Source organism: Ambystoma mexicanum, chromosome 1p (genome assembly GCF_040938575.1).
Source record: "Ambystoma mexicanum isolate Mex_15411 chromosome 1p, UKY_AmexF1_1, whole genome shotgun sequence".
NCBI classification, from domain to species: Eukaryota; Metazoa; Chordata; class Amphibia; order Caudata; family Ambystomatidae; genus Ambystoma; species Ambystoma mexicanum.
The window spans coordinates 503,367,148-503,381,711 of NC_090921.1; the positions used below are offsets into that span (position 1 = coordinate 503,367,148).

The 14,564-nt window shown below is 53.4% G+C and overlaps 1 protein-coding gene across 1 annotated transcript in view; it reads left to right on the forward strand.

Moving 5' to 3' along the window:
• The first annotated feature begins 269 nt into the window (after positions 1–269).
• SEMA6B (semaphorin 6B) overlaps positions 270–14,564 on the forward strand; it is a 563,759-nt gene continuing 549,464 nt past the window's right edge. Inside the window, exon 1 of the mRNA XM_069649360.1 lies at positions 270–800. The gene's annotated coding sequence lies outside the window, so the exon portion shown is untranslated. The remainder of the gene's footprint in view (positions 801–14,564) is intronic.

Genomic DNA, 14,564 nt, shown 5'->3' on the forward strand with positions numbered 1-14,564 from the left:
CCTATTCATCGTTCCAGCAAAATTTGAAAAGCGCTTAAAAAGGGAACACAGTACCCGCCGACACACGCGTGAGTCTCTGTACACGAGACTGACATGTGCAAAACAACATGTTGGTCATAATTGCGAGGGGGCAGATCAAATGCAGCTTTGGCATCTTACGATGAGCGAGGTATATATTTCCCTGAATTGTGAAATGTGGGTGCCTTCGGTAAAAAGAAATAAACACAGGGTGTGAAAGTCCGCTCCGCGGACCAGGATCCAGGCCGTGTTTTGCCGGTAGCCGGAGAGCGGCAGAGCCTTCACCGGAGGGGGGATGCAGCAGGATTTGCGCGTGCAGTCACTGGCACCAGCAGGCTGAGGGCAGCCGGGGATGGCAGCCAGGGACCCCGCCGAGCCGAGGAGCCCGAGCCCCGGTGGGCTCTGAGGGGCTTGGGGAATGGGAAGCAAGACCAGCAGGCCCGCCCCTCTGGAGAAGAAGGGGCCCTTGTCCTCACAGCAGCCCAGCTGTCCCCCGAGTGTCAGGGCAAGGGGGCAGCGGCTGTCGGGCTGAGGCCCCCCCAGCTGCCCGAGGGGGGGTTTGGCATTTCGGTGTGTGCCGAAGGGGTCTCGCGGCCCTGCCCTCCCATTGTTCCCCCCTCCCTCCCATTGCTCGCCCCCACCCCTTGGGCTGGCCTGCCAGGCAGGGACAGGTGCGGGGAGCTCTGTGCACAGGAGCCGCTGTGGAGTTCGCAATCAAACGGAGCAGCCGCTGGATCCGGCCGGGTTTCGTTCAGGGTTTGGAAGCCCTGCTACTTCTCAAGGTAAGCGCGTGTACCCGTATCATCCCTGTGTATATATCCTCTCGTGTACCCACTGATGATGTCCGTGTACTCCCTCTGCCATGCGCCATACACATCCACCGAGATACGGCCACCTGCCGGTGCCTGTACACACCCGCTTCGATGCACTGCAGGTAGAAGATGCACACTGTGTGTGTGCGTGTGTGCACCCACCGATGCTCGTGTACACACCCTCCAGGGGCTGCCAGGCACATGCCCACCTTGACCCTGCGCGAGCTGACACACGCACCCGATCTCTGTTTACAGTCCCCGTGGATTCTGGGGCAGCTGTTCACCCTACGTAAGTGGTCACACCTTTCCACCGAACACAGGCCTGCCACGCAGCCCAGGTACACGCGCCCCTGGATCCAGCCCCTCAATCTGCGTGGCAAGCTCCTGTGGGAGTTGCCATGCACTTCCCGGCAGCACTATTCTTCAATCCTGTGCTGTGCGTGCGTGCGCCCGCGCGACTCCTGGGTGCATGGCCTGATCCGCCCAAATACTCGTTATTCTGACCCCCGTGTGCACGCACGCCCTGCTGTGCAGCCCGGGTAGAACGTGCACCCTGCATGCCTCCCGACCTCGGCGTATATGCCCGGCTGGAGCGACCGAGGACCTCCGACATATGCATCGGTAGCCAAGCACCTCAGCCACGGGCCACGCACCCCAGCCACGGACCGAGCACCCCAGCCACGGGCCAAGCACCCCGGCCACGGAATACGCAGACAAGCACATGCGCAAGCCCCGTATGCAGCTTTCGCTGGAGCTCATATGCCGGACTCAAGTGCAATCTCCCCTCCACACCCCCCCCCCACACCCCCCACACGGTTCTGATTGTTCTGTGGCGCTCCTGCAATCATTCTATCTCTCCCAGTCCCCGTGTGCAGCTCGCCCGTCCGCCTGTCTGTGCACCTGGCTGGACCCCAGCATGCGGGGCTGCTCGTTGTAACCCTCGAATCATGTGTACATCCATTGCAGAGGATCCCAGCGCCTCTCGCCCCCCCCCCTTTACAGGGTTATCTGTGCTCCCCAACCTATGCTGGAGCTCAGGTGCCCTGCTTGCTCGTGTGCAAGCATCGCCGACTCGACTCCCGTGCACAGCTCCCACGCGGAGCCCAGTCCAGTTGTGCCGGTTCTCCTGGGGCTGCGACCCTCCTGGGACTGCAATTGGCATGGATGCCCCGGTGGGGCCGTGGAGCCGCCCTAGACCTCCTCCTTTCCACCCCCCCCCCCTCCCCGCCTGGCTTACATATCCCTCTGTTTAAATCGCGAACCGTGTGCTTCCCTGAATCACGTGCACCGTTCGTGTGGACGCTGGTACTCCACCCCTTCATCCCGGTGCACAGCCTGTGCGGAAACGGCCATGCACACCCCGAGTGTGTGCGCCCCTTCTTTGCTGCTCCTCTCAATTGCCACCTGGAGCTGCCATGCACTCGAGTATCGCCACCGCCCAGTACGTCTGTGCCTGGCTGTTCGTTAGTCCGCTTGTGCCCAGGGTACGCAGTGCCCCCTGGGGTGCCTGTACTCGAGGTGAGTGCTGACGCCTCTCCCCGTGTTTACAGAAGGTGTACCCTGGCGCTGCCTCGCCATAAGGTGGGCAGGCCGCCCCGTGACTTGTGCCCTACCCTCGGTGCTGCGATGGGTTCCGCGAAACGATATTGACGATGCCCTTATTCCGACCCTCTCCTGGGCTCTATGTTACCCGACTGCATACTGTGCCCAATTGCTGCCCATGCCACCGTAAGCTGCTATTCACCGCCTCCGCACCCGCGTCTGAACTTCTGTGTACCTCCGCATACCTTCTCCGAAGCTGGCATACACCCCATCCGTACTCAAGCTCTTGGCCACGGCCACGCACCCTAGTGCCCGCTGGCGTACTGCAGTCGCCACCTTGGCACCCCTTGCTGTTGGTTGCCTTTCTCTCTGGGTGGTCTTGGCAGAGACGGGCGCACGAACTCTCTCCCATGGTCTGTGTTTAAAGGTCACGGGGTGAGGGGACGTGGGGTCTTCAGCCTAAGTGTGTTATGTTTGAACTTTGAACAGAGCGGGCATTGATTGGAGTGGGCAGCGAGGGCACCGGCTGTCTCCCTGAAATCCTGGGTCCTGTGGGATTTCGGTGTGACAGATGGTGAGAACCGAATGCCTTTGCGGCGCGGGGGCAATGGGTGCCAGGTAGCACCGGGCGGGGGAGGCAGCAGGGAACCTTGGACGGTGCCAGGGAACCGGGAGCGGTGGCGGTGCGGGCATCGAAGGCAGCACTGCGGGGAAGGAAGGGGCACACGGGGCCTCGGAGGGAAACATGGCTAGTAACCGAGGAGGCGGGGGCATAGGAGGCCGCGGTAACCCAGGGGCAGCAGCAGAGGGCACGGGAGGCCTTCGGGTTCTCACTAGTGCCAGGCTGCAGGAGGGGTGTGAGGGGGGGGCACAGTTACAGACTAGCTTTCCGACAGCACCGAGAAGTATTCTGTCTCTGCCTGGCGCCAGGCACCCAAGGGGCATTGCCCAGGTACCCTTCAGAAGCTGGTGCCCTCCCAGTGGCAGGCTTCAGTTACTGAGGGTGGGGCAGTATGTATGCCCTCTCGGTAACAGACTGAAGGTGGCATTGGCCGGTTACAGCCCATATACACTACAGGGGGGAGTGCCAGACTGCAGGTGTGGGCGGTGCTATTGCCCACTTAGAGACCATACACCCGACCGTTTGGCCGTTGCCTGAATGCAGATGGCACGCATTGGCCATCTCAGATGGGCTGCCTGGCGGTATACAGCAGTGTGCCTCCTCTGCCTGGCGTCGCTGCTGGGGTATATTGTCCGCTCTAGAATGGGTGCCTGTCATGAGGGATTAGTACCCACCCTTCGTCCACTGCCAGGATGCAGGAGGCAATTCCATGCCTCAGACCGGCTATTAGTAGGGCGCCTGTTCAGACAGAGTACCTGGCCAGTGCCAGGATGCAGCGGGTGTCGCCCAGTTTCAGAGCCGTTGCCGGCCGGCAGCAGTAGCCGGTGGCTGCCTGCCCGGAGCGGGGGTATTTCACTCCTTCGGGCTCGGTGTCAGGTGCTAGCGAGCGGGATCCCGCGTCGTCCCGGTGCCAGGTTACAGCCAGCGGCTCCTGGGCAGCCTCAGGCCGGTGGCCTGGCAGGAGGCAGCGCTTGCTGTGTTCCACTCAGCGCCAGGCTGCAGGGGCATTGTTCGGTGTTTGGTCTGTGCCCACCAGCAGGGAGCTCAGCGCAGATCGGTGCGCGCCCTTGAGTGGGGGTGGACGTGGGGGCGGGGGGTGTTGGGGTACTTGTCGGCATCCCAGTTGCTTTCGGGGGTATCTGTTCAGGTTCGTGTAACTTTGGTGGATAGTCTCACGGATGTTCGCGGATTCTCCCAGCTTTGTGTTAAGAGTGCATTGTTGCAATATTATCGCATGGACCCCTCCTCCTTCAGATACTTCTAACGCACACACACGCGCGCGCTCGTACATGCTAACCACCACAGTCTACGCTCTCGGAAATGAAAGGGCAGTGTCTTAATGTTTCGATGACCTAAATAACCTGCTGTAATGTTTCCCAGTGCGACCTCTGGGCTCCAGGGTGTGCTGTGATGCTTCCAGGCCTCTGCGTCCTCGTGTTATGTCTACCCGTTTGAGCTCGGTTCTCGTGTTTGCGGGGTGCGCTGTGGTGAGCATCGGGGGCGCTGCAGTGTTTCTCAGGTCGGGCTCTGATCTCTCTCGAGCTCCGGGGTTTCAGGTTCGGCTGTAATGTTATCAGGGTGCCCACTGGAAGCTCTGCCCAGCAGAACATGGCAGTCCCAGATGGCATGTTGTGTTGTTTCTCGCAGTGCCGGCCTATCCATTTGGCCAAATAGGCGCCCGCCTGAGGGCCCCACTCCTTTTAGGGGCTCCGCAACAACGGCTCAAAATAAAGCGGTGCAGAACATTAAAAACGTAATAGGAGATCATTTGCAGGGGATGGGGGGTGGGGGGAGTGACATTTCGACTGCCTAGGGGCCTCTACCGGGTTTAATCTGGCACTGGGGTTGGTGTTTTGGGCCCTGGGCTGGCAGGTCAGCTGTAAGGTGGCAGGGGCCCATTTCTAAATGATGTCTGGGGCCCCCCTCGCCTTCATCTTGGAAACCCCGCCTCGATAGGTCAGCAGCAGAAGTGCATTGCTGTGGGGTAGTGCAAGGTGTGCTTGTGTTTGTTTTTTGGGAAGCAGTTTCCATTGCAGCAATCTTAAAGGATTACTGGTTCATTGTCAGTTGTGTTGCTCATTCTCTACAAAAGGTTTAACTTTCTCCTTGCTGAAGCACAGAGCTCCTCACTAGACAGAAGGGCAAGAGTGTGACTTTGTGCAAGGCCCCAGCATCTACCTTTATTCTGCGCAAAACGCTAAGTAAAACAATGGGAGCGGTGTGTGGCTGTAGATTACCACAGCAGGTTTGGTGTCCTGTGCACGGCACAAGGAATAAAGGTGGGCAGCAGGGGAGCCGAACCCCTATATGACCACTGAAGAGAGAATTTTACCTTTCTGAGTGAAATTCTCTCTGGGCCCCCAAAGCATGAGGTCCCATTTCAATTGAAAATGTTGAAAGGCTCAGGTGCTGCCCCTGGTGTAGTGTAATGGACTTGATTCATGGAATTATTTGTGCTGTAAATCAATATCAAACCGCGCACACAATTCAGTTTGTCGATTCATGGAATCGTCTGCGTGGGACTTTTTTGTACTGTGCAGGGACTATGCGTAGGCTTGGCACGCCTCTGCGAGCAGGCGAGTGGCTTGCGCGGGACACCTCGCAGAGCATGGGCGTGGCCTGTGCATACACCGGAGTTGAGGGGCAGAACATGCAAAATGGGGAAGAACAGGGGGAAATGTGGGCGTTACAAGGGGTAGCCTGCAGGCAGTCCATCGCACGCCCACTATTGCATGGAACGATACATATTCATGGCTCTGACTTTGCAACCTCTAAGCAGGGAAATGGCCACGCAATGCACTCAAACTATCCGCCACCCAAAAGCAGACCTACAAACACTTGCGCATAGGAATCACTGCGCAAATGTAAAATTGGGCGTTAGATTTAGGGGTGCATGCATGCAGTTAGGATTTCGATAGCACTGTGGGTGTTCGTAAGCAGCGTACCGGGTGCAGGAACCGTTTACGGGGTTCGCGCCCATGTGTATGGGAAAATGCAGATTTTTACGATACGTGATACGCATGTTGAGATGGTGTTGGGAATAGTTACGGGGGACTCCACGCACTCCGCTGGGGGGCTGGCTTGGTTGGGAGGGTACACAGGCTGTTTTTCCGGGGTGCATTGCCACACGCACAAGGAGTGCACAAAGGTCTGTTTCCATGGCTGAAATGGCTCTGCGTGCTGGCGTGTCGTCTGCGATCTGGCCGCAACTTGCACATGGGGTAACTTTGCGTGGCCAATGCCATGAATACGCGTGGCGCGTAGATTTCCTTATGCGCGTCAGGCCGCGCAGGTTCGTTCTCAGCGAGCAGGCTTTGCAGGATCTGTGCGCACTTTCCCATGAATCAGGCCCATGGTGTCTCTGACTTGGTCGCAGTATGTGCAGAGGGCCTTGTGGGGAAGAATTCACTTGGCTCTCATGGTGGTGAGTGAGGATGCATTTATAGGGTTCCTGTCGCCATGTTTCTTCCCCTGGCAGTGAAGTTACAAACCTATTCTGGGCCTTCAGCCTAATTGGTTCAATTGAAGTGAACAGAGTCTACAACTCCCAAAATTCATTATTGTGTTTGATGACATCCTAGGCCTGAAACAATGTATACCAGGTGGCATGAGGTCCTGCTGGACCCGGATCTTATTGCTGCACAGGGTCCTGCTGGACCGGCTCTTATTGCTGCCTGCTGTCCTGCTGGACCGGCTCTTATTGCTGCATTGTATCTTTCTGGATCCGGCTCTTATTGCTGCATGTGGTATGATATCATAGGTTATTTATATTGTGCTTAATACCCAGAGGTTTCAAATCGCAGACCCGGGGATCGAACCTGTGTTGCGCCGCGTCGTCTTGCTACCAAGGCGAGCATGTTGCCCATGAGCTATCCTCCCGAGGCAGTGGTCATACTAGCTCTGGCTCTCATTTCTGGATGGGGTCCTGCAGGACCGGCTCTTATTGCTGCATGTAACTGCCATATGGCCCCATGTCATGCGTGACACCTTCAGCTTACTACAGCTTCAACACAACACGTTGCATTGTGGGTTTGACGTTGCAATATTGCCTCTAGAGTTATGGATAAAGAGCCAGTACTTTCAGCAGGATCACACGGGTCTGCTCAGTATCTGCTGTGACACACCATGTGATGTTTGGCTGGGCCAATGCCCCGTGCACCAGTTATAATGCGCTATTAGCGGAGGGGGCTGGATTATTTATTCATTGGAGGGGCGTAAATATTTCCCACAAATATCCGCGAGCGACCGAACATAGTGAGGAAGCCCAAACCAGCAAAGAGGGGTGTGTTGTTTGTGGGGGGATTCACCACAGGAATAGTTTTTTAATTTTTTAATAATGGCTTAAAACGGTGCATTTTACCATACACTTTTTAATAAAAAAAAATGGATAAACAGCCAAACTGGCTTGTATGAAAACTCATGAAAAAAACAATAGATGCAAGTTACCAACAGTGCACATGAACATTCCGCAATGCATTTTCTTATTTTTCATTTTTTTTTGTTTATTGTTATAAAAAATGAACTTTAACATGTACAAAAAAACACAATACATTAAACAACATGAACAATTTGTAACAATTCATTAAAAGAAAGAACTTTCATTTCATGGTTCATCCTTAAAAGGCTAAAGATAACAATTTCTCTTAAGAAACGCACCACAGCAGTCATCCAGTTATTCAGCCCGTAAGAAAAACATTATGGCCTGACAAACTATTTCCCCAGGCAACAATGCATGTCCATACATCAGCTGTCCAAAGTAGAAGCTTCTTCGGTCATTCAAAGACTGGCAATGGAACAGGATAGGCCTTAGTGTCTCCACTTGATCTTCTCGAAGACAAAATCTACAGGTCCTTTCACCCCAAGCATGTTGTCTCTACCACTTGTGATCTCTCTCGTTGGCAAAAGACGCTGGGCACGATTTAATGGAATTTTTTTGCACGGTTCAAAGTGACTTTGCACTGCTGAAAATTGACTTTGCAATGCCGACGTCATGATGTCCTTGCCCACAATATATGCCAGTAAAAAAATATGTTTGTGCTGGCTGTGTCCATACATTTCCATGCTGTCAGCACCAATATATGCAATTTTTCCATATAAGAACATACTCCTGTTTGCTTTGCCCATAATCCCAGTAGGGATACTATAGGAAATCATGTCCACTCTGGTTCTGCCAATATATGTTAGGTTACCCATGGAAGAACAAACTCCTCTTGGCTTTGTCATTTAAAATTCCATGTCACATAATATGTAAACATATCCAAACTAGCTGTACCAAAATGTCAGTCTGTGCATATGACACTTATCATGCTTGCTTTATCATAGGTGTGCAGTAAAACATGTCATGCCACAGTAAGCAATAACTAGACTGGCTTCACCAAAATGCAGGTCCAGCCACGTAATATCACACCATGCTTTATCATAGATGCCCAGTAAAAAAGGCATCGACCCATGCTCCATACACTCACTCATTCAATTCACACACGCACGCATTAAAAAAATACATTCTTCTTACCTCCATCCACGGTCCGGACTCTGCTCCTCCCCGCGCACTGGTTTTCCAGGGAACATGGAAACCATCCGGCGCCACACGAAAAGGAACCGGGAAGCAAAGAGCGTTTAATTTCCTGCTTCATACACATGCAAGCAGGAATCAGAGCACTTCCAAATCATGCCCCACATTGTCTGAATGTCCTGGAGCACCCCCTACGCACATTCAGAGGTGCAGTCCCCCAGCCCGCATCCCCAATGGGCCATGCAAAGCTGGGAAAGCAAAATACCCCGGCCCTTCCTTGTCCATTGGACATACATGCTAGGGAACCAAAACTGCCAAAGGGAAACGAAGCAAGCCGAGGAGCGCAACCTCAGCTACAAGAAAGCCGCTGAGGGAGTGCTGAGAATTTACACTGGGTTGACTTGGCTCCTCCATAATGAACCGAGGGCACTGTTGGGTTGGCATCTCCTCGCCAATAATGGATGAGCCAGCACTGGTACCCCCCTGGGCACGATCATCTGGCCTGGTAGAACCGTTTGTTGGAGAAGGGGCACGGGCCAGAAACAGACTGTCATACCACCAGTCCCCTCACTTTGAGGGGAGTGTAAGAATGTTGCTGCGTCACACGCAGTGATATCATGTGAAAAGAGTCTTAATTGGGATATAGGCCTCCAAAGGGGCACACGTTTATAGGACTCCAGTGAGCCTAGTCTGCTCATTCTGACAACAGGGAGCCCCTGGGTGATTAGTGGCTTCACCTCTGGCCTCAGGGGGCAACTTGGAGGTCCAGGATACCGTTTCCAGTGACTCGGGGGAGGCAGGGATGATGCATATCCTACCAACACGACGAAGAGAGGACAGGGCACCCACTCGCGCATCTGGATTTTGAGGTGCCTGCCCAGAGTGCCAGGTAGTGAGCCAAACATCAAACACCAGGGCCTGTTTCATGGAACTTTCAGCGCAGTGCCCTGACTTTGCACTGCCAACAGACACCCTGATTCACAGACAGACACCCTGATTCACAGACAGACACCACGATTCACAGACAGTGATTCACAGACAGACACCCTGATTCACAGTGATTCACAGGCAGACACCCTGATTCACAGACAGACACCCGATTCACAGAGCAGAGCAAAGTGTATGTTTGCAATGCAAAGTCAACTTGCCCCAGTGCAACAATTCCATGAGTCAGGCCCCAGGTGTTTTCCCGCCAATGTGGAACTTTATTTGGAGGTGGTTAGCAGCCCATTTTAAAACCGAGATCAGTTGGCCTTTCCCTGCAAACGTTCTCTAAGGTGCGGGATGGGGGGGGGGGGGGGGGCGTGTTGGCCAGGAGGCAATTTCGATGTCACTCGGTTTACACCGAGAGACCGATTCTGTGAGGCACATCAGAGAAGGGCGGGGGCATCCCTCACAGGTCCCCGCACCCCCCAGACTGGGGGACTCCCCTCCTCTCAGGTAGGGTCCTAGACTAGTGCACCACGGAATCCACGCCAGCTCACTCCTTGCCCCCTGAACCCCCCTAGACACGGTGTCATACTGGGAACACTCGGCCACGACTAATCAAGGGCATGCCGTCTTTATAAAGAAAATGTTATAAAGAATGACCATATATCGAATCTTTTATAGCTAAACATTTTATGAAGAATGCACTTAGGGGTGGGGTAAAGGGTTACCTCTTGTGGGAAAACGGTCGGGTGGGTTTTTGGGTGTGGGAAGTAGGGATGTTGGGGCGGACCCTCCCAAAAATATGTTATATTTTTCGTTGTAAAAGTTTCTTTATAGGGGCATTCTTCATAAAATGTTTCGATATAAAGACATGTAACCTAATCAAGTGATGTGAGCTGACACCTGTGGACGAGGGATGCTGGTAGACCAGCCTCGCTTTTATGTGCTGGGCTCTTATCTCTGATCAAATTGAAAGCGCCAAGAGCAAGATCATTGTTCAGGTGGGATGCTTAGTCTGGGGAAGGTGTTATTGCGAATGGTTATTGAGAAGGTCAATTTTAAATGCGGGCGGTGTATATTTTCTTTCTGTAGCCTGTGTATTTGCGTAAGGTTGCTTCATCTGTAACCAAAAACATCATTGGAGAAAGAAAATCATTGCCGTTGGTATACTCTTGTGGTGGGTGCATTAACCGCCTGAGCTTCCTCGCAAGTTGTGCGAATTCCTGACTCCTGGGAGCGGATGTGCTATGTTATCTGTTTGGGCGCTTTGAAGCGGCATTACATTGACCAGAGCGCTGTGCGGAATTCTATAAATAGAAAACCACATAGAAAACTTCGGGAAGGGGGGGGGGTGGGGTTGGGTGGAAATCGCTCAAAACTGTATTCGGAATATTGTGGGAGGAGGAGGCTGGGAACATATGACACCACGGCGGATAAGAAGCATACTGCTTTCAAAGCGAGAACAGTGAGACGGCGGCAAGGTGCGGGAAACAAGATAAGTGTGAGCAGCGCGCAGGAAAGGGCCGCGAGAAGCCTCAAGAATGCCAGCATAAGCAGAATACGATGCGAGCCGGGTACACAAAGCACGCCCAGGATCGTGCACACACAAGGTGCGGGGAGGGGGAGGTCGCACAGTCTCTCTGCGGCCACGGCCGGGTGCCGTTACAACACACACAGGCCCCTATCCACACAAGGGGAGGGGGCCCGCACAGCCTCTCTGCGCGCTTACTCTGCGCCGTCCTCTCTGGCTATGGCCGTGCATTAGAGCACACGCAGGCCCGTGTACACACAAGGGGTGGGGGTGTCGCACAGCCTCTCTGCGCGCTCACTCTGCGCCGTCCTCTCTGGCAATGGCCGTGCCATTAGGCACACACAGGCAGGTGTACATAGTTGGGGGGCGGGGAGGGGAGGCTGCACAGCCTCTCTGCGCTGGCCTCTGTGGCCATGGCCGTGCCATTAGAGCACGCTCCATACCTTTGCAGGAGACCTTCCGGGCGGGTTAATGCACCTGCTGCGGAGATCTACGTTTAGCCAAAATGACAAATGTATCAACATCTTCAGGGAGCAGCCAGCTGCCATTGCTGAACACCATTGAGCCCACACTTCGTGGCCACTCTGAGCTGTTTTAATTCTATCGTGTTATGTGTACGTACAGTTGTGCTGTTCTATTATAAATGCAGGACTGCAGACCTGACTGCAGACCTGAATGGAAAGAAAAAAACAAGTTTTGGCAAAGCCAACATATTTGGCAATTGTGTAGGCACAGGATAGATGTTTTTAGGCACTGCTATAATAGTGCTACCTGGCCATAAAATGGCAAGGGCTGGACAATGGTGTAAGTACCTGAGTATGTGGACCAGTGCCTGGTGAATGCCTAATGTCTATGCAAGAGCCACAACTGTTGGCTTTGCCTTTGCTTGTTTTTAACAGGAATTCAGGGCGAAGAACAGATGCCAAGATACACATATCGCTTCTAAATCAAGTGGCCGAGGACCACCTTGTGAAAGACATTTTCTTTACACTCAGTGCAGTTTGCAACTGCAATATTACCTTTCAGAATACAGCTGAGAAATAGCATCCTTAAAAGCACTGAGCCAGCACAAAGAGATCCAGTGGGTGCGTGTTTGGGGTTTGCAGAGAAGTTTGGGGGCTGGAATCGCGTTGCCACCCCGGGGAGACTGTTTTGTCACATCCGCGCTCCCTCCTATCTTCACTTTCTCTGCCAATCGTTTTGGTTAATAGGCAATGCTTACAGCACCACTTAATTCCCAAACGAAAAACACGATGGCAGGATATGGCACTGCCGTTTGACAAGCACCCCGGCAGCACAAAACACCCACATGCTTACATGTTTCTATTTGAGTATCCCATGCCTGTGTTTTATCGATCTTGTCTGAGATTTTGATGACGTGTATTAAAGGCACACTTATTGCTTTGTGTTTCAGTTTAGTGTCATTTTACAAGGATGCGGGGGGGGGGAGTGATATCTTGTGATGACTCTTGCGTCAAAGGCAGCACGTTGTCACTTTCCGTGGTGTCATCAGGGGCCGAAGAGGAAGTCATGTCACTTTGCTACTTGTATGATTTTGGTGAAAGGACAGCAGCGCCCAAGGTTGGCGCCGAGTCAGTCACATGTTGGATTGGCGCCTGTAAAAAAGGCCGGTTGGGCTGAGGTCGAGTCACTCACATGTCAAGCTGAGTAGGCCGGAGCATACCAGCCCGGTGGCCACTGTCCTCGGGCTATCCCCGGCCATCCCTGCTGCCGTACAGAAGCTCGATCCAGATCATAGCTCCTAAATCACACACTCACTTGGAGGCGCTGACATGTTGCACTCATTCGCATTCTAAACACGACAGGTCTATCGGGGGCCCTCCGAAGTTATTCTCCAAGAGCTTTATTTCCACTGGACTTTGGGACACTCATGTTGTTACTGCAGTAGACCGCTATTACAACTCTGAAAACTTGAGCGCGGCGCAGCAAGGTCGCCACAGAAACGAAACTTCCCACAAGTCTTTGTAAACCATGTTTTTTTGGTGTTTCCTCTGTAAGCCTGTGTGGGGTCTGAGAAACACGTGTCTTGGGGTGCATCAGTGGAGCAGCGCAGGCGCTTGGGTGCAGGGATCCCAGGAGGCGCTGCGGCCAAGGCTAGAGGGCCTTGGGCGGGGCTTTGCCAGGGCCAAGTGCATTACACAGAGCCCTGCAAGTCCAGACGCAGGTGCATTGCCAGAGCGGAAAGAGGAAGGGGCAGGCACTCTGTGCCCACGCCAGTGCTGAACGAGCTAGCCAACCTCTGCTATGCCGCTTAGAGCCAGAGTTGGGAACATCTGCTCCCTGTACAGGAATGCTTGTGTGTGTTATATTTCCAGAAAGGGTGAACTCCAACGCTGACAGCCACATCCCTTCATTTTGAATGGTGTTCGCAGCGTGCACTGCTACGCCCTTTCCCGTGTCCATGCACTCTGCAGGACCCGGAAGAGAGGGGCCTGGTTTAGGCTAGTGGATAGAGAGGGAGCATGCAACATAGCGTTGCGCTCAGGGCAGAAGCGCCCTGAGCTCTGCTTCTAGGTGCTCCGTGTCAAGGGCATAGATGCCTCTTGTGGCCGTCGTGCTAGGCGGCACTGGCCGGGGTGCTGGTGGTAAGTTGTTGCGCAGGTGTCGAGTTCTGTTCTTTCGTACCTTTAAGGGGGGGGGGGATTGCAAATGTGCTGTGCGCGAGTGGCATGGCAACACAGGAATACATTGGCAGTCCGGGGGCAAACTAAAGCTGGACACGCTACTGCTGCCGACACTTCATCCAGGGCAGCCATTGAGCAGTTTCCCTCAGGGGGTCCGTTAATGCGGGGTGCAACGATTAATCCAGGGCAGACGATGGGCGACCCCCAATAGCGGGAACTACACTTATGAACAACTTAATCAAGGGCAAACTATTCATCCAGGGCACCCAGGAGAACAATACAGGTGGGTAAAGATGTATCGAGGGTAAGCATTTCATAAGGGCGAACACCTACTCGATGGCTACCAACCCATACTTTGGGCAAGCAGTCAATAGAGGACAGACAGTGATCCAAGATGCCAGGGAGCAATACGGTTGGGTACACATTAATGTAAGGCATGTATGCAATAGGTGCACCGTTTAAAAAGTGTCCAATAAAAGGCGGGCATTGGAACTCGGTATTGGTTAAATCAGACCTCATTGTGACACAGTCTAGAGAAGTAAATCCTCCCGATAAAATATAAACAATCGTAGACAGGAGACATGTGAATCAGATCCCATAACTGACTTTTGCACCAATATGTATATTATGACAGGAGTCACAATAAAAGGATTGGAAGAAGATGTTTTGTCTTTACTGTAGCAAGCAGCACCCTGTGATCTTGGGCACGTCATATATTCGGAGCTCCTCTATTCATGGGGAGCAAAGGAAAGCGCTCCGAACTTCAAGATGGCGGGATTCAGTGCAGTAGAGCTTCGTGATCCTGGGCAGTCACCAGAGGCCCCTAGAGTTCACCCTCTATGAGGCGGAAAGGAAGGAACGAGCTCAGTACTGGGTGATGGAGACACTCATTACATAAGTAGAGATGAACCATTTTTTATATGGCTTCCTCCATTAACATATAACAGACAAT